The following is a 21,169-nucleotide window of genomic DNA, read 5'->3' as shown; positions in this document are numbered from 1 at the left end:
CTCTGTTTTTGTCTATAATATATCTGTATATATATATATATATATATATATATATATATATATATATATATATATATATATATATATATATATATATGTAAGTGATGGTACACATTTTTCAGTAGGATTAATTAATATGTCGTCTTCCGTGACCATTTATCTGTTTTATAGAGCAGAAAAGCTGGTTACCAGCTTTTCTGTGTCCTAAAAATAATCCAGGCACACTCTCAGGCTAAAGTGTTGATTGGCATGGTTTCATACCTTTTTTGTTCTTCACTTCACTCGTGTGAGCAGCAAGAGGGTAAGCCAATGCTAAATGAACTGACAGGGAAACATTTGGAAGCCGTCCTCTGCCAACAATGAGAGACAAGTGTTGAAGTTTTACCTCTTAAATTAACGGAGAGAAAAAAACCGGGTCGCAGTGCAGTTTTTACTGTAAAAGTTTTGTAATCCTACAGGAACCTCATGAGATTCTCATCAACAAACATTTTGGAGCTGGTTTTGTTATGTATTTCTATTTCTCGTAAATATAGGATAGAGGGGGAAATCAACATGTTTTTGTCAGTGTAGGCTACAACATGCAACAGCTCCCACAGCTATGGCTCAACCACACTGATTTCCTGAGGTTGACGGCTACTCTGTGATTGCCCTGTAATTTAACAGACCTTGAATCTTTTCTGCATTCAGTGTGTTCACACTAAACTGCAAGACACTTTTCCTTGGTAAACTTTTCTTTAAATCAAAGATCCTTCCTGACTGATGTCTCTACTTACTGGAAACTGTAGCAAAAATGATCAAATTATGACTGCTCAATCTTCAGAAATCCATTGTCATAAGGAGAAGTTATCCAAATTTCATTTTTCAGTAAAAAGCTGTAGATGTATTTTCTCCCTTTTTTGTTGATAAAGCTAAGTATGATGGTCAGCCACATTGGTTGTGTTGTTGTCCGTTTTAATTATCAAAGATACATAAACTCAAAAACAGTAAAACTAATCAAACTTTCAGTTGGTGCTTTTAAGTCTTTAGTCAATAAGAAACAGAATGGGCTTGATATGATTACTAACCAGAAAAATCAGAAAAGAAAGGTTTGCCACAATTGGCCAATACCATTACACTATTATTGATATATCCCATCATTCTCTTACAAACATTACCTATGAAATTGTAGCTTAAAGAAGAGTTGTTCTGGACTTGTCAAAACATTTCTTTGCACGAACATCAAGACTTGCTACGTCTTGTGCGTAGCCACCACTTTGACCGAATTTACCTAGACGCTACTCAAAAGTTGAAGCTGTTGAAATTGAAGACTGATAACATTATCAGTCCACTGGGGGGGAAAGTGCACTATCATGCTATGCTATGCAGAAGCTTTCTCTGCACTAGGGAAGTCGTTAACTTGAAGAAACCAATCGTGATCAGTTATTGTGGCACCAAATTAAATGAGTTTGTGATGTCACAAAAAGATAACTCGATCTGTCTTGTCACAGCAGCAGACTGTACACAGTATCAAAACAGGGGGAGACACAACTTAATGATTTACAATGTTTCTTCTAGTTTAGATCTACATTTAGTAGGCTAAGAAATTACATAATTGCAGGTTTAAGGTATAAAAGTCAGACCTTAAGATGCAAACCAAGATTTTAACACATACGATTTATGAAAGGCAGCCGTGGGTGAGAAGCCACCAAGTGACCTAGAGACCTTTTGGTCTCTGAGTCACCTGGTGCCTCCTGCTGTGCCACCTGCTGTCCTCTGCCAACTGTGGCTGTGGGTCAATATGCATTAGACCCACAGCATATTCAACCTTAAATAAATGTCCAACACACACTGAAGCAGGAATTTTCATAAGTCAGCTCAGAAGGTTGAGAATGCCAGCGCTGCCTTAGCCAATTAGTAGCAACTACTTGTAAGAGGCACATCAGTATGAGGTCAGGCTGCAGGCCACTTGTGTGTCCTTTGCTCCTGAAGTGTTTTTAGAGAGAGCTGAACTGCACCTGCTACTGCAATGAGCTAGATCAACACCCACATGTTATCTTTTTGTTAGATTTAAGGTCACCTGCTTGTTTAGTTTGATTATAAATGCATTTGTAAAATCCCTGCCAGATGGATGGATGACTGGTGTTTTCAACGTACTTTTAAGTAATGATGCAAACAATTAATCAACTTACAATTCATTGTCAATTAATGATCAAAATTAGTTCAAATCAATTATCTAGTAATGCCAGCTTAGACCTCCCTTAAGTGTAGTAGTATTGCTGCCATCCTGAAGAGGGCGCCGCTGGTCAATCCTAAGTGGAGCCAGTTGATACAGAAACAAAGTTGGCGGAGCCATACCAGAACAGGAAAGAGAAATGATCTAGAGTCCAGCATGGGATGCAAAATTCACTTTATGCTGTTCTGTTTTGAAATATAAATACTTAACAGGTTCTTTTTCACTTTTTTTTTTAAACCCAGAACATTATGAAAAATGTAGCTCTTTATGTGATGGAAAAAGACGGACGACCCTCTTCATACAAGAGAAAACTCAAGTTTTTAAGAAAATGGCTGCTTATCAATTAATCATTAGTCAAGCAATGAAATCAGTTAACTTTATAATAACTCAATAATCACAGTCTACCATTAAGTAGTAGACTGTGAGTTAAATTTTTATATCTGAAAAACATTTTTCAGATATGAATTAAATCTCCAACTTTGCTGTCTAACAAAAATCAGTGCTAAGTTGTAGTAGTGGAGATTTGCTCACTCCTGTTGCACTGACTAATGTAGACAGTAGTCTGAAAAGGGAAACTTCTTGAGACAAGTTTAAAAAAATTAAGGAAATCAGGCTTGCCACAAACTATTATATTTTCTAGCGTCAGCGGTATTCATAAATCCATTTTCAGAAGTGTGTTGAAGGTATGGATTTAAACCGTGACTGTTTGTGTGGCATCAAGCGTGCCACTAAGCTCTGGATTTTAAGTGACGATTTGTCTGTGGTGCTCCACCAAGCCATGTTGTTGTGTAAAAACTTCCTGTGCCTCGTTGAACTTAACCACAGACGTCAACTATATTGAACACACCATGTTTAAAAAAAACACAGGCTTTCAAGACAGGGTTACTCTGTAATCTGACATTATCTAGATCATAAACGTCAAACTTTGAGAGGCAAACTGCGTTTTGGAACTTGCGTGTGTTGCTAAGTTGTAGGATATTTTTGGAACCAGCTGAGCTCACTGGCTTGCACTGTACAGCTTACGGGCCATTCAGTAAGAAAGGTTGGTTAGGTATTGTTACCATGTCCTTCAAGCAAAAGACGGTCACTTGGTGGATCTCTTTGCAACTATCGTGTGGTTGACCAATTGTTGGACTTAGTTCTTATACTTTAATCCTAATTTCAAGCAGGAATAACACACAAACAAACTCAAATGACTTATAGTATTAATTGTAATGACTTAAGTTTTAATTCTTGACAATTTCCTTGGTTTATTTTTTGTGGATTAGCCAACATCTAACCCGCCACACGCCAGCAGTGGGTCAAAATGAAATTGAAAAGCCTGTCTTGTAGAGACGCGGATTTTTCAGTCTGGCAATTTGATTCCAATTTTTAGGGTCACGATTCAATTCAGAAACTATCTTTGATTAGAAAACCGATTTTTCTATTCAAATGGCCCAGAGATTGTTTAAATTATCTGACCAATGAGGGGAAAAGATGTTGTAAATAAATAGAACATTTATCTAAAGCAATCAAATTCCATCAATTTATATTGAAACAAAATTAGGAATGTGCATAAAATTCTGTAACTTTAATTTCCAGTATCAGGTTAGCTTAGCTGCCTGTCTTTCTCTTAACTCTTCTAAGAGATGGAGTATTAGGGTTTTAGGACCCCATGAGTTTTTTATGCTGTCTGGTGGAGTCACACTAACCCTGTGTGCAGTTTTCAGAGGGTTTTCTTTTCTGTGTGTGGTTTTGAGAACTGACAGTCTAATGGGATAACACCCCACTTCCCCACTGTCTGACAGTGACATCTGCTGCGCTCATCCAGAGCATCACGCTAAGACTGATAGAGGGTTAAATAAACAAAATATCAAAGAATTGTTCAAAATACAAGATGGCCAATTGGGCACGTATTAGGATATGCAGTGTAGTTGAAAATAGTGGCAAAGACGTACAATTTGAATGCATTTTAAAATAGATTCTTGATAATTTTGAATTGATTCAGAGTTACTAGAACTAAGAATTAACATTCTCAAAAGAATAAATTATTTTTCTGCACCTCTGCTGCTTTGATAACAGGCTGAGGAAGGTAAAGATTGAACGAAGAAGTGAAAAACTTTGAGAACAGCTAAATGACGAGCTGTCATGTCATTCTGATGCTTAGTTCACAAACCCTTTCAATGAAATTGTTTGTGTTTATGGGTGCCAGTGATCTACTGGTGTGATTAGTGAATCATAAGCCGTACCGAGTGATGAATAACACTCCTTTTGGAAATCTGTATTGGAGGACAAAGTGTCAAAGTTGTTTTTGCAATTGTTTGCAGACAATTGCAAAAAGTTTAAATTAAGGGATAAATTTGATCATTTGTACAGCCTGTTCTGCTCAGACAGGAAGATATTCTTTTCTTTTATGCATATTATTATTGACCTCCTGTAGATGAATTGGAATCTACAGAAATTGATAATGGCAGGTCAAAACTCAGCAAAACCTGGAGACTGGAAAAAAGCCACAAAAGTTTTATTTCTGCATGTCTAGTCTGAAGATATAAATAATCTGGTTGTATTAGGTGAAAAATGTAACTTCATAGTGCAGTTTGTAGCTCTGTCAGGGTTCTGTACCCCGCTTCTCATCCAACGACCGTTGGATATAGCCACCTGCAAGGATAAGCTGGTATAGACAGTGGATGGATGGATAACTACATTTACAAAACCACACAGATTCCACCTTGCTGCTATGTTTTGAACAACAGGAAGCCAAAATGAAACTGTGAAAGTAACAGATACACTCTAAAACATAAATTTAAAATGTGGTGAACTTTCTTTGTAATAATAATGTGCAGTAGTAGTACTTTTTAACTTTATTTGGAGGGTGTAACACTATAGTAGATGGTGTGTAGGAAGAGCAGCACGTCAGGATTTTTAACAGCATATTCTACCTTGTGCCTTTTAAATCTCAGTGGAAAGCAAGACTGGAATAAATGTGAAACTCTAAGACTATTTTCCAATTTAAACAGCGCTATACCTGACAGACTGGGCAACGTTTAACTTTTTAACAAATAAAAACATGTTTGCAGTAAACCAACACTGCAGGCCTGAGTAATAAGACCAGCTCGGAACTTAGTTTTCCTGAATGCACTTGGAGAGATAAAAACAGCCATAGAAGTAATCAGTACGTTTATTTTTAACCCCCTGATGCTTTTGAAAAAAAAAAATCAAAATGCAGAGACACAGAATTAAAAGCCCACTCATGCCGTTTAACAGTTCAAACTGCTATTATTGCCATCCGCCGTAAAAGCAGCAGCGGTGGCTGCTTTTACCGCTGTTGCATTTACTCCATGGAAGGAGTAAATGCAACTCCTTCCATGGAGTCGAGGTAAATGCAACTCCATGGAAGGAGTAAATGCAACTCCTTCCATGGAGTTGCATTTACTGCATGTAATGGTATGCTAGAGCTGTGAATACTGGTTAGGGGAATTTAACAGGTAGCAGATGGACTACTAGAACCAGCTGTTGTTTATGAGGCAAGAGGGAGACATTGTGGTTTAGAGTTCAGAGGGAAGGACATGTGTGCAAAGGCACCTGTGAACAATCCTTACTTTGATGGAGATCTGCTGAGGTGTGCAGACCAAACAGGGTTGCTTTGATTCACTACATCCTCTGAAGAAGGCTGCAGTAGTTTAAGGCAAAAACAGTTTGATGAAACTGGTTATAGTCGACATATTTCTGTCTGTTCTGTGTTTCAATATGTTTTATTTTGGAACATTTCATAGAAATAAGTTAGACATATGAGGGCAAACAAGTTAGCATGTGAGCTACTTCTCAGTGCAGCCCTTGTAAGAATGATTGCAAATGGCATAATGGAGGAAAATTGTTGTGATGACAAACTGTGGGTGGAGTGTTGTAAAGAGTAAGAGCTTCTGAAAGAGACATAGGCCAATTTCAAAGCATCAAATTAAGTCATGTTTGACATACGTAGCATTTTTATAACAACTGAAGGTTGATAAGTTAAGTTACAGTACAGTAATTTATCTGTGCCGATTTCCTTAATTTTGGGAGATTGGTGATTGGAATCAGCAGGTCAGGTTTTTAAAGATCGGTAATCTGCGATCGTCCAGAAATCTGCTGTTGGTGCAGCCCTGCTGGATTGTGCTGTGAAATAGAGCTATGTGTCTGGAAAATACATAATACTGCCCCTTTAAATGGTTGTTCAGAAAGTTGTACAAGGACTTTTGCTTCTCGAAATGAGCTGCGACTGTATTGGAAGCTGAGAATCAAATATAATCTTCATCCGCATTAGCCAGATGTGGTTTTTCTTAGAGGCCCTCACTCCCTGTTCACTAGATATGCAAATAAGCAATAAAAAACCTGTTCTTCGAATACTAATATTTTATGAGTTTTTTTTTCTCTCTCTGAGTTCATGTGTTGCCCCCAGCTGTTGCCACCCAGTTGGGTGAGCCGTAACAAGAAACACCACAGGAAATATGAAATTTTTTTTCCTCCCACAGTTAAGGATATCAACATTGAAGTTTTGGACATTTGTCTTACATACAACGCAGCTTTCAAAGACTTTTTAATCCATTTTTTATTCCATACAGTAAATTTTCCTCATTCAAAATAAACTAAATTGGCTGTAACAGAGAAGCCAAGGCCTTTGGGATGCCTGCGGTTATTTTCATCGCAAATAAAACTTCTAATGCTGAACATTAAAGGAATCATAAAAAATGGGGTGATGCTTTTTTTGTTGTTGTTTTGGCTTGTTTTTCTTTTTTTTGTTGTTGTTGCATAGCAACCCACATGGAGCGACTTACTTTGCATCAAATATAAAACCTCCAACTGATCCTACAACAAAGGAGGGTAGGATTCGCTGACGGGCTGAGCAGTCTGTTTGCCCATGAAAAAGTATGTCTTCTCTTCACAGTTGGCATTAAACCCACCAACTGGATTAGGAAAGCTGTTACTGTCTAGTTTATTTTCAGCACAGTCGCAGCAGAACAGGGCAGAAACGAACACGCCGCAAAGACGCGAGGCGCTCAAAGTGACGCGTTATACAGAGCATTGTGCGTCCAAATCAAACCGCAATAAATGTGCATTGCATTTAGTCTCTCTTGTGTTTTCTGGCTTTTCTGCATAAAGTGGAGACAATGTTCCTTCAATACTAAATGTGTCAGCAAATCTGACAGCTGTGTGATAAGGCAGCGGTGCTTCTCCAACGTATCGTTATCACAAAAAATTGGAAAGTAATGGAAAGCATATTCCATATTTCTGCACTTAAAAATATTTATCCATCAAAATTTTAAGCTGGATTTATTGTCAAAGCCCTCTCGGATGATTTACAGTACGGCGAACTGTGTACAGTGGGGTAGGGTGATGTGAATATGACCCGACATTTTCATAAGAAGCAGGTTCGTGTCAACTTTTGCACATTTGTGTCGGATATCTGATAGCCGTTATGTAACGCCGTGCCTGAACTGTGACTGGCTCTGACAATAAGCTATGATCTGCTTCACGTCAAGCCCCTCTCTCTCTCTACTTCGTCTCCGTCTTCCTTCTTTCTTTCCACACTTTTCATCTCTTTATCTCGAGTAACTCTGCCGTGTGTGTGTGCCTCTCTTGTCATCTGTAGGCTCCAGCTGCAAGTGCTCTCAGCTCCATCATCTGGGACTCCATGGCCGCCATGGCTGCTGCTGCTGCTGCTTGATTCATTGCACTGTGAGTTAGCTTCTGTTTTATGTGAGAATGCGTGCGTGTCCAGGTCTCCCTGTCCATCTGCGTTTCGTGGTGTCATTTCTTGGTTGTTGGTTCCAGGGCTGTGTAATAATATCAATTCTGCGATATATATCGATATTTTCTTTCCTAGAAAAAAATCGATATTCATCCGCAAGTATCGTAACATCCAACTGTCACCTTGCTCACTCACTGCTTGCTTTACCAGGAGAGCAATTAGGTCATCAGGCTTAGAGTGATTCCTTCAGATGTTAAGTGTCGAGGTTAAAAAGGTATCAAACTATTCAGAGCAGGTACTTGGTGCACTTTGTTTACTTTACAAATGCATGTAAGCTACAGTTTGTACTGTTTCAATTAAAAGAAACATGTTTTCTCACCACTTCTTTGATTCATTTTGTCCAGCTGTTGACTTTAAGTCTGTGTCCATGTCCAACCAGAGGCAGGTATTGTGTAGTTGGTGCTTTTAATCAGTTTTCAGTTAAATTAATTCAGTCCAACTCTATAACAGTCACAAAATGTCACCAAAATCACTCTGTCCCTCTAAAATCTTTCAGAAAATCGCAAACGTGTATTCAATTGTATCGTTTGCTGAATATCGCAGTATATATTGTATCGTGAGCGGAATATCGTGTATTGTATCGTATCATGAGATTACTGTATCACTACAGCCCTAGTTGGTTTTGGAAATGGGCTGTGCATGTGCATTCAATCAGCTGTAGAAGCCTCACTGTGTCACTATCAAATAGGTTTTTGTCATATAAATTTCTCACAGTAAAGTTTTTACCTGTGACACTGCAGTAAATTCTTTTGCCCTTGAAATAAACTAAAATTATAATTTAAAACTTCAAAAGGTGAAAGAAAAATTACTTAACGGTGTCAGAAATTAAGGCCTCAAAATGTGTTAATTTCTGATTTTTTTAAATTTCTTTTTGTCTTTAAAGTTTGTTGTCAGTATGCTAATCACAGATCTTAAATTTTGTCATATCCAGACATCTTAATCTCTTTTGATAGTTTTTTTTTTTCTTCACGGGACGTTTCTGTCAGGCAAAAGTTTGAATCACACGCAAACTTCTTCATTGCCAGTAACGAGCTTTCCAGCTAGCACTCTTTCCAGCTAGCCTGACTAGCTAGCTAGCTTTTTCAGTGTCCATCATTAGTAATTTCAAATTTATCGCCAGTTGGTTGGCAATGTTTGTCTTAACCAATAGCTAACTTCTGTTGCTAACCCATATAATTTATTTATGTACGGTTCTCTTTTGTGCATTCTGTCGTTGTGATGCAGGTCTTAAATTCCTTTCATATAGATCTTAAAAAGTCTTAAACTTAACTTTGTGAAACCTGCAGAAACCCTGTGTTTAGCTGTGTTTTGCCCCTTCACACGCACCCACTCAGACTAATTGTAGCAAAGCTGTCATGTCATGCAGAGTGCTTTCCTCCTATTGAGACCAAATTTAAGGGTTCAAATTACCAGACACTCCGGTTAAAAATGTCGTAGGAGTCAAAGTGCCAATGTTGCAGCTGGAAGCAGTCTATAACAGCCTTCTTTAAAAACGCTACGGGAGGAGGTCTTGCAATCCGAAATTTATAGGTTCGAGTTTTGATTGAGGCGTTGCTTGTTTGGACAATTATTCCATCTGGTTTTGGATGCTGTGCAGTTGGAAGGATTGTTGCTGTTACTTTTTTATTGTTGGGTATTTTTATTACAACTGGGAGCAGCTATTAGTATCTCAAAAGCTTAAATAATACATGAACTTCGACCCCAAGCAGAGAGAGGAGGAGGAAATTCAAAGCATCTTTTGCTTTCAGAGTGGCATCTGCTGCCCAGAAATTGAGCTGTTAGCAGGTCATGACAGTCAGGATGCTCTCATATAGCAACAATTTGAAAGTCAGAAGCCTTTTTAGATTTGTTGCAAGACTGACTGCTACCAGACACCCTTCCTGCCCCACAATGACTATTTGAGGCAGCTGTGATGTTACAACAACATTTAATTTCCCTTTGGAATAAATTGTGTTTTTAAATTGAGCTGATGTTGGTACAATTTAATGTTGTGTTTTATCTTGTGATGAGCTGGTGTGAAGTCTCCACTAACCCTCATGCAGTCTTTAGAGATGAGGTCATTTGGACCCCACAAGTTTTTGTGGGGTCACACTGACCCTGTGTGCGCTTCTGCTAGGTTTATTCTGTGGGTTGTTTCGGAAACTAGCAGTCTGATGGGAGAACCCCCAATTTTTCCACAGTGTTTAATTTGGAAGAGATTGGTCAGTAAAATATTCGCAGATAAATTAGATCATATTGTCACAATTATTTAATGCAGTGAGAAAATATTGGATTCCAACTTTAGTGCTGACAGTATTGTTGTCTTTTTAACTATATTTACGGTGATAAATAGACTAAAGTAGAATAAACATAGCATATAATATAGTACAAACTTTAGTGCTGCTTATCCAAGATCAGAGAGTGAAATATAACATTCTATAAATCAATATGTACATTTATCTATTTAAATTTTTTGGATGAGACATAAACATTTAGATTTAACAAAGGCCCACTAATCAAAGGAAGAACTCCCTGCTGTTTATAACACTTTTCTGTCTGCCTGTTGTGAGTTTTACCTGGAAGGGAAAACGGTGCAGGATAATGTTGAAATTCCCCCATCTCTTCAGCCATCTTTGGTGTCTGTTACTTCCTGCTTGTGTGTGTTTTGCGCTTTGTTTTTCAGAACAGCAGTGGTGTTGTTTGCACCTCTTGGTGCTTGTGGAGCCAGAGGGCTCCACTTTTCCATATTTGCATAATAGAACATTTTAGTTCTGCAATTAAAATCCTCCTGGATTCTCAGTTTTCATTTGAAATGCCTCGAATGCTGTGATTTATTTTTTTCTTTTTGAGATAATCCGTGATGTGAAACAGAATCTGTATAAAAAATATGGATTTTGTTTTTCCCTCCTCCGACGAAGTCTGTCATGCTTGAACATGAGTTCATGAAGGCTGCCGTGAAAACGTTCCAAACTCAAGCCAGATTTTCGGATCAGAACCACCAAACTCCAGAGAACACTTAGCAGGGCTTGGAAACAAAGTCCTACTTAAATCATTAGTGGGGGAAAAAAAAGCCTGTCCCACCATCACTACCAGGCTGATGCTGTCCAAAATCATAATGAGAAGGCAGAGAGACATTCTCCACTCACAGAAATAGTTTCTTTTTGGTGGTGGTAATTGGGAACTGTTATCAAATCTGTTCCCTTGTTCTATTTTCTCCCAGAGTTGAGAGCTGTAGCAGAAAGAGCCGTTTGTTCTTTGGAGAAAGTAGGACAAGCTTCTCCAGCTTCATTTCAGTCAGAGCTCATGTTTCCTGTAGCTTCCTGAATATTCCACATATACGGCGTTATAAATGTTCTCCAGTTAGACCAAGTGGGAACCAAATCGGCTTTTATGTTTTAATTTCTTACATGCATCTGATGTGTTTATTCTGTTTTTTTTTTTTTTTTGTCCAGATAGATCTCAGTAAATAAGAATAGTTATTAAATCTCAGTAATCCAATTTAGCTCACACACACATATATATTAATTTCCCATGGTGGTATAGTTCCAGCGCTGGTTTTTGTTCATTTGATGACTGCTAATGAAATGCCAAAGAAGGAATCCTGGCCAGTGACAGTGACCATTAGGCTCATCTTCATTGTTGCATTTAGCATCTCATGTCCGTCTTTTACGGTGACCAAGAAGGGTCAACACAACAAAATCAAAAGCCTTAACAGCAAAAAGCCATGTTGGAAGTTATGCTAACACGTAATGTATGCTGAAACGGATGTTGTGATAAAATGAAATTAATTCTGAAACAGAAATGATGCTAACACGGAATTTGTGCTAAAACTGAAATTATGCTAAAATGGAATTCCTTTATCCAACTTTAGCATGACGTCCACTGTGGTTTGTGTTGTTGAGTTGTAGCTTTTGCATTTTTTCTGACCCTTCTGGGCCACCGTATCTCCATAAGCTGCCATAGAGAATTTATGGGATTTATTTTTTGCTAATGAAACACTTTGATACCCTGAGCATTGAAGCAGGTGTTTGTAGTTTTGTCAGGTCCCGAGTCTTGCTGAAAAATGAAATCGGTATCTCCATAAAGCTTGTCATCACTTGTGAACCTTTTTCATTTTAACTTTACTTTTTCCTCCACTCCAGTTTATTTGCCTTTGTAAACATTCGGCTTCTTTAGCAATGAAGTTTGGTGTATATCCTGTATTCTGGACAAATGTCAACTCAGCAGTGTTCCTCATATCTCTGCTGTCCATAACATGACTAAAACATAACACTGCTCTAAAAGTAGTTTATTTGTTGGTTTTGGTCTTTATCTTTTGTTCAATCTGAGACAGATTTTTTTATTTTCTTTAAATGAAATCCACTTTGGTTGAAATTAACACTTTTGTGCAAACTGAACCGATATGAATTTTACTTTTTGAATAAGATTATTCAAAAATCTTATTCAACTTCAATCTCAATTGAGATTGAAGTTTACTGGGATGCATCTTTATCCTTTAGTGTTTTAAAATATATTTAAAAAATAGAATACCACTTTGAACTAAATCAAATCAAATTAAATTTTATTTGTATAGCACATTTCAGCAGCAAGGCATTTCAAAGTGCTTTACATAATTAAAAACAGAAACACAGAGTAATAAACAGTAACAAAGAGAAAGACATGAAAAACTTTTTATTCAGTTTATGGTTTTTCCGTTGGGATCTTAAACAACTAGCAGACCTAATGCCAACCCGTTATAGTAACAGAAACAGTTTAAACATGTCTAAGATGTAACAGATATCAGGAAAAATAAAAAACTCATGAATGCAAGTTTTGCAGTAACTGTTATAAGCCAACGCCACATTAAGTCAGATGGATTCCTGAGCACTGAAAGTATCACAGGGCATACCTTGCCCCATGAAGTGCCTAAAAACCCGTGTTAGTGAAAGCAATGTTGTAGTCATTTATAACAAGTGTATCAGTGGGACTTTATGGCCTTGAAGCCATAGGAATTTGCTGTGATCCCATCTGATTGCTGTTCCCTGCACCCCACTGGCAGTCTGAAAGGATCCGGCTCTGCTCTTCTACTGTTCATTTTCCCTGATGGATAGCTCGGCTTGTTTTACCACCGGGCGGAGGGCGGGAAGAGAGTTGGTGGAGAGAAAGCCTTCATGAGCTCTCCATAGTCACCACCCTGCAGCCTCGGGCTAATCTGTGTCGTTTTTACACTGCAGTATGCAGAGTGTTATTGAATATGAAAGGCTGAGTTTGTGTTAAAATCAAGAATACTGGAAATGTGTTGTTCTGGTGTTTATTTTTCCTGTAATATAGCTTTTTTTCACACAAGGAGATTATTTAAACTCTGCTACAATAGACCAGCTAGAGCTGCATTTGTGTGGAAATAATTTGGGGAACAGGATGTCATGCATCCTTAAAATGTCTTAAATTAATTTCAAAATTAAGTTTGAATTCAATATGTTATTCCCAGGTCTTACATTTAGTATTGACAGGACTGTTTAATCTCATGTGTTCCATATATTTTTGTTTTTCTTGTGGGACTTTACAGTCAGGCAAAAGTTTGAGTTGCTCTATTCCTTGCGTTCTGACTTGAGATGGTTGAGGCTACCGCTAACTAGCTGCTAATGTACCCCTCCTAGCTATCTATCTAGCTAGCTTTCTTGTGTGCATCATAGGTAAGTGCAAATTTATTGCAGGTTGGATGGAGAAAGTTTGTACATTTCTGTGGAAATACAGGTCTTAAATTTCATTCATACTGGTCTTAAAAAGTCTTAAATTTGAGTTGGTTGTTTGGTTGGTTTTTCCAAAAAGACAGTAAATGTTGATCAGAACCCTAGAAAAAAACTTTCTATGTAAAAAAACAAATGCTGCTTTTCCACATAGCTGTCAGTTTTTAAGTGTATTTATGGAATTAGAATGGTTTAAAAAAGTAAATATTACTACTTTAACAACCACTTCAGCCGCATTCTGTATTAAAGTGATGTTTGTCACCAAGATAAATCACTATTTCCTCAGGAGACCTGGTTACATTAATATGATTATTTGGGAAAATAGTTTATTGATTTAATATTTTATTCATAGAAGAAAAAAAATCCCATAATAAATTCTCTCGACTTTCTGGCTGTCAGTGAGAGAAGATTTTTAAAAATTAAAGAAAGAAAAAGGATGTTTCTTAGATCATCATAAGAGAATCTGACGCTCATGGATTTCAGGCCATTCTTGCATCAATTACTACATACTGTACATGAATGTTGAAGAATTCAGCATGTTACCACAGCAGAAACGCACCTCTACCAGCTGCTATATCCTCACATCTGATCCCTGGATAGAGGAATTAAAAGATCAAGAAGGCTGAAAAATGAATGCATGCATGTGTACGCAAGTTTTCCGTCAGAGATGTGGTCACAGCTGGAAGGGAGCTCTCAGGAAAATGAGTGTGAACCGCTGAGTTAGTGTATATATTTTAGATTTTTTTTATTTTGTTTTATCCCAAGCGATGCATGCATTAATTTTTAACATGCCATGCCATGCTAGTTGATAATTCTCCACTAAAGATAAAAACAAAATCTATGAAACTTTAGACCACCTTAAGATCAGACAAGACAAGCATCTACTGGTCATTTTCCAGTAGAGACCTATACTTAAGGCCTATACTGAATGAATCTATAAAACACTATTGGAGACAAAAAACTTGTTTCCCCCCAAAAAAAAATCCTGCTAAAGTTTTATATCTTCCATTCTCATGTGAGAGATTTATCATTACATCTTTGTGGGAATTGCCTTCAATAAGTCTAAATTTGCTCTCTGCTCAGAGCATGTGAAATATTGCGCTGCATGTTTTACCTTTATGATTTACACATGGCACCCAGAAAATATTGTTCTCCTCTAGACGTTGTAAAAATACAGAGGAGTCTTTTGGCCGTTAATGTCAACGGGAAGCTATACATGTTAGCTTATGGATCTCTGGAAACAAATCACTTCTGACACACTGAGCTCATGACTCACATGACTGATTGCCTGAACTGAATCAGCTGTGACTGGGTTTAGAGAGTAAACATGACCGATACTTGAAGAAAAAATGATCCAAAAACACACAGTAAAATTAAAAGCTGCCACACAAAGTCATTCCCTTTCTGTTTTTTGGCTCATTTATAGTCAAGTTGGATGATGTTGTTTATCTTCTCTTTAATGTTCAACACCCCGTATCGCCCCCTACTGACAGTTTATATCATGAAGGTAGATCTGAACTTAAAGGGAACCAATTACACAAAATTCACATTTTGCATGTTTTTGTCTATTTGGGTTTCTACTGCTTCTAAAAACAGATTAAGAAAAACCACCTTGCCGGTTTTTGGCAATGTTTTTTTTAACGTCGTAAACCAGCAGGCACTGCCCTGCTAGCAGCAAAGCCCCACCCGTGACTTATGTTTGTTTGGCCAGCTGGCTGGCCAAACAAACTTGGCTTTTTGCGCTGATGAAAAAGACAAGTGTTTTGTTGTCTACTTTACCACCCAGAAACCACTTGCTGCATTCTTGTTGGTTGTGCAGGAGGCTCCACTTCTGCTTTTCAAAGATGTGTGAATGTTTCATTGCACATCTGTTTAAAGGCTTTTTTTACACGCAAGTGTAAACATTGAGTTTGGGGGCGTGGCCAGCAGCAGCTTATTTGGATTTAAAGTGACAAGAGGCCCTAAAATATCCCATTCTGAGAGGAGCTCAAGATAGGCAGAACTGAAATCTTATTGTCTAAGAATGATTTTGTGCAAAAAAAATAAACAATGAACATATTTTGTATAGCTCATAGATTCATCTTAACATAAGCTGTTCAAGGAAGCATAATAGGCCACCTTTAAAAGTCTGTTTTGGAGTAATTTTGTTACCTGAAACATTGATTCATGTTTCTTGAATGCAAATTGTCCTTTATGGGTTTTACTTCCTGCATCCTGAACGCCCTGCTGTACTGAAGATGATCTGATCTGATCTGATCTACAAACCTGTTTACCTTGAGAATGCATTTGAAGTAGATAATCACCTTTATACGTAATATTGCACATGCATCTCCCTGCTGTGACACAGACTTTCCACAAACCCATCTTCCTGCTTTTAGAGCAAATATTATGTAATGAATCTCAGTTGCATTTCTTTTGCTTGGGGTGTGTGTGTGTGTTGTTTGTTCGCCCTGTGTGTTCTTTGTGTGTACTGTGACTCCTACGCATCTGGCTCGGTCTGCCTTGCCACTCTGCTGGTGTTTTTTTGGAGGCTAGCGGGTTGCCTTCCCAGGAGACCTCCACTGGCTCTTTCCCAGGCCAGGCTGCAAGCACTCTCCCAGAGCTTGCACAATACCAAATACCACAGAAGAATGTGGTTGCTTTCTCATTTCGCCCCCACCTTTTCTTTCCCTCCCTCTATTTGCTCTCCATTTTTCCTCATTTTATCCAAGGTTTTATACTGTCTCTCTCTTAGTGTGTGACTCATGAATGCCTGAAATGATCACTCTTATCACATTACACCATATAATTGTTTAAGTCATGCCTGCTGGTTGAGTATGGTTCCAGATTGCATTAACTCTTCTTCTAACTTGCCTTCTTGCATGACTGGTAAAGAAACTCCATAGACTGGCTTATTTAAAGCAAATAAATCCAGTGTTTCCTTGGGACATTATAGTCCTTTGCTGTTTTCGAAAGTTCTCTTAAAAAACTCCTAATCCACAGTTTTGTTATCCTGTGATTATACAGAAACCAAACTGCAGATAAAGAGGCTTTAACCTGCCAACAGGTGATAACTGAACCCCTCTGTTATCAGGCTTTGTTTTGACAGTAACAAAGTCTTTGAGCATTTGTATTAGTTGTGTCTAAGGTAGGTCTGTCACTGAATCAGCTCTGAGTTGAGCCTATAATGGAGCGATTTAGTTGTCACATTACTCATTATTGTCTGTCAACACAACAAGCTTCAAGACGGCTTAGGCGCGTCATGATTTTTGATCCATTGTTGGTAAGAAGAGAATTCAGTGAGCCATTGTACAATCCTTGCTTAGGTATTCATATAGTACATTTAGGATTACAGTAATTTACTGTGATAATTACTGTGGTTTATACTTTTTTACTTTATTTTTTCTGTGAATAAAGTAGCATAATTGGAGGTGGCATATAGTGTAATCTATGCCAATGGTGTAATCTATGTAAAACTGTCAGTGTTGATATTTCAGAAATGTTCCAATAAGACAGCGTCTGTATTTGGTAAATTGGCTGAATTTACATCATTATTATTATTTCCAGTCATCCAGACCTCTCAAATCAATTTCCACTACAGACACTTTTATCCATTTGCACTCAAGCACTTTTATTCATCGATACGCTGATCAATAGCAAACATGGGACTAAGTGCCTTGCTCATGTGACAAAGGGAAGCAAGAAGACCAAGGAAAACTTGTAAGTTAGGGAGAAAGTTGTGGACAAGTTCAAAGCAGGATTAATTAGTGTAAAAATATCTTCTTTTCAAGTTTGAGTATGGTAAGAGCTACAGAGATCAAAAAATGTAAAGCTAAGTTTCTGTTTCCTTTCACTTGTATCACATAAAATCATAGTAAAATACACTGACGTTTGTGGTAATGTTATAAAATGTGAAAACATAAAGACATAAAGGCTCATGAATGCTTCTGAAAGGCACTGTAAACACAATTTTCTTAACATTTCATTAAGACAAATTGTTGACGTAGACAAATTTATAGGAAGCTGTGTTCATTTCATGGTGCAATACCTGAACAGGAGAATAACCTCTGTAGATCTCAGAGGTCTTCTTTTAGAGTTATAGTCTGGCTGCCATCTAACAGAGGGTCATCCATAAACAGAGTTGATACAAAAATAAAGATGGGGGCCATACCAGGACGGGAAGAAGAAACGGTCAATGCAGGGTTAGATGTGGGATGCAAAATTTACTTTACTCGGTTTTGTTTTGAAATATAGACACTCGACAAGTTCCTTAAAACTTGTAACTTGTTAAACTTAATGCTCCTTAATAGCGTTTATTCAGCCATGCTGCACGACGAAGCAGCATCAGCTTCTTATTCAAAAATTACTGATGTGCTACAAAGGTGAGAACGTAGAAAATGTATGTGATGGAGGTAAAATCCCATGATGGCTGTAAGTAAGGTTGATCTGAAGAGCTGCTGCACGTCATGGAGGGAAGTGTTAGCATTCCTTCAATAACAACCACAGATGGTTTGAATGTCTCTGTGCAAGGGAGAATTAAGAGTTCCACATATTTTGTTCTTTTCAGCTTTTATTTTTCTGTCTAGCAACCTAAAGACTCTTCCTGTTTTTTTGTTATATTTTATAAATATGTTGAAGTTTAATGATGTGAGAAAACAACAGTTTTCTTTTTATTCAGTCAATATTTAAATCAAAACAAAAAATAATGTTAAAATCTAATCTTTCAGCATATTATGAAGAAATAAGCCATTTATGTTATGGAAAGACTCTTGACACAAGAGAAAACTCAGATTTTTAAGAGCCGCTCATCGATTGATTGTTAGTCTATCGATAAGCTTAGTCAACTTTAGATGTACTCATTAATCAGTAACTTGCAGCCCTGTCGGTGAGATGTTATTGGATTTGAAGTTAAAGCTGTCTTAATGTCTGTCACTAATGAGAAAATTAATCAGTCTTGGAAGAAGAAGAGTAAAGATGTGTGTGCTCTGTTTTGGGTATAAAACACTCCAGTTTCTGCTTCATTAGTATTGATGAGCGTTTGAATCATCACAGTCTCTGCGATACAATGTATCGTCTTCTCCTCTATTCAGGATCTTCAAACCATCTTAAAACATTCACTTGTTAAAGGTTTTGTTCCTTCTTTCTTTATTCCAGTTTCTTCTCTCCTGGCGGCTCTGAGACTTGTTTGGGCCATAAAATCTCTTTTTTTGGATTATCTGTAGATCACACACGCTGTTGTCAGTCGTGGTTGTGCTGTTTTCTTCCACATTATTTCTGCTTCCTGCTCTAGCCTCATTAACCTAAACTTTATGACTTACTGCTTTATTATTGAGAGAGGAAATTAGTGCTCTCAGAGCACATTATTCTCATAAGCACATACACCTTAATTGCAAACGGTCTGCTTGCAATAGTTGAACGTTTACTTGTAGTTTAGTATTTGTATCGTCTGTAAGGGACTCACTAGTTTCTTTGTGTCAGTGTTTGTGTACTGAGGTTATTGCTGTTTCCACTTTAAAATTAAGAATTAATTTATAACAATTTGCCTATTATTTTCCTCCCAGAAACCAAGAAGCCACCAAACTCGTTCACTTAAAGGCTTTGTTTTCAAAATGAAACTTCTTTCTGGTGTTTCTCTCAAACCCAGTACGAGTATGAAAATAGCAGAGAAGATTTTGTTTTTATTTTATGTCCGTATTTAGATGTGAACTGATTACAACCCATAACATGTGTAATTGAGCAGCTAATGAGGGTTGTGGGAGAGAGCTCCTCCAGGCTGGAGTGACATGCGGTCCCTTGGTGAAGTGACTGAGCTGAAATTGGGTTGAAACTCCATATTGTGTGAAACGATTCAACCATGAAGTGGGCTTTAGTAGTGGAAATAAAAGCTTGTTGGGATATGCCACCCACCTCTGGGGTTACACAGTCACATTTACACACTGAAATTTGAATCATGATTCTTCTTTTTCCATGGTAGCTGTTAATTGAGTAAAATGGTTCCACCAGGTAAAGATCCAAACTGTTGGCAGCTCAGAGATATAGAGACGGATCCATCAGCGTTTTAAAGTTTTGATATTCTTTTTGTAAAACTTAAAACCTTCTGGGTCTGTGAGGTTTCCAAAAGGCCGTCAGCAATTCGAAACACAACATATTTCCTGACAAAGGTTGAGAGCTCAAAAAGATGAAACATAATAGAACTTTACACTACAGTGAACCTCTGGTATTCAAGTGGGCAGTAATAACTAAAATCCACAAATACGTGAGACCACTCTCTAAAAATGTTTTGAACTGCATATTTTATTGCTTCCAGCATCAAATACACCTTAATATGGGTTAATATGTACACTGTAACCCGTCTTGGCACAACAGTGGAAACTTACATCTGCAGTCTTCCCCATTTCCACTCTTGGGCGTACAGCCAATCGGCACCAAGGAAAATAAATGCTGCTCCGGGATTCCAACTAGGTATTTTAGTTTCCCAAGCTAAACTTTCTTTAAAATATTTTACTTATGAAAAAATCTGCAACTTGGTGGGTTTTCTGTAAATATTTTTTGGAATTATGTTCCATAGAAAAATCTACCAATAGGTAAATCTGTGAATACTGAACTGCGAATACGTGAATTTTTGCTAAATTTCAGATAACAATCGTCTTAATGTAGTACCAGTCCAGTGTGTTAGCTCCTGTTGCCTTCCTGCTTCGCTTGGGTTCAGGTTCATATTAAGAGTTTGAATGGGTGTCTTTAATAGAAGGCACCTGTTCAATTCTGATTTTTTGCTGTAATGCAATTTTTTTTTTTTTACTCTGGGTCAGGGGGGTCGTCCTGCCTCAAGTGGAGGAGTTTAAGTATCTGGGGATCTTGTTCACGAATGAGGGAAGAAGGGAGTGGGAGATCGACAGGCGGATTGGCACAGCGTCTGCTGTAAAGCGGGCGCTGTACCGGTCCATCGTGGTGAAGAGAGAGCGGAGTCAAAAAGCGAAGCTCTCGATTTACCGGTTGATCTACGTTCCTACCCTCATCTATGGTCATGAGCTTTGGGTCATGACCGAAAGAACGAGGTCCCGGATACAAGCGTCCGAAATGGGTTTCCTCCGCAGGGTGGCTGGGCTCTCCCTTAGAGATAGGGTGAGAAGCTCGGTCATCCGGGAGGGACTCGGAGTAGAGCTGCTGCTCCTCCATGTTGAGAGGAGCCAGTTGAGACTCGGGCATCTGGTCAGGATGCCTCCTGGACGCCTCCCTGGTGAGGTGTTCCGGGCACGTCCCACCGGGAGGAGGCCCCGAGGAAGACCCAGGACACGCTGGAGGGACTATGTCTCTCGGCTGGCCTGGGAACGCCTTGGGGTTCCCCCGGAGGAGCTGGAAGAAGTGGCTGGGGAGAGGGAAGTCTGGGCCTCGCTTCCGAAGCTGCTGCCCCCGCGACCCGATCCCGGATAAGCGGAAGAAGATGGATGGATGGATGGATGGATGGATAGATCCATATTTTTTAATTTTAAAACTTGATTGGTTAATATT

At 38.2% G+C, this 21,169-nt stretch overlaps 1 protein-coding gene across 3 annotated transcripts in view; it reads left to right on the top strand.

Annotated features, from left to right (window-relative positions):
- The window catches only part of peak1 (pseudopodium-enriched atypical kinase 1), a 100,690-nt gene that overhangs the window by 48,067 nt on the left and 31,454 nt on the right, over positions 1 to 21,169 (top strand). For 2 of the 3 annotated variants that reach the window (XM_015040184.1, XM_015040185.1), the window contains one exon: positions 7,818 to 7,903. The exons of the other annotated variant lie outside the window; for it this stretch is intronic. The gene's annotated coding sequence lies outside the window, so the exon portion shown is untranslated. The remainder of the gene's footprint in view (positions 1 to 7,817; positions 7,904 to 21,169) is intronic. 3 annotated transcript variants of the gene reach the window in all.

The sequence above is a fragment of the Poecilia latipinna genome, unplaced genomic scaffold, assembly GCF_001443285.1.
Source record: "Poecilia latipinna isolate Pla-1442-1.1 unplaced genomic scaffold, P_latipinna-1.0 Scaffold499, whole genome shotgun sequence".
NCBI classification, from domain to species: Eukaryota; Metazoa; Chordata; class Actinopteri; order Cyprinodontiformes; family Poeciliidae; genus Poecilia; species Poecilia latipinna.
Note: the sequence above shows the minus strand (reverse complement) of the source record. Positions and strands in the feature narration are given on the sequence as shown.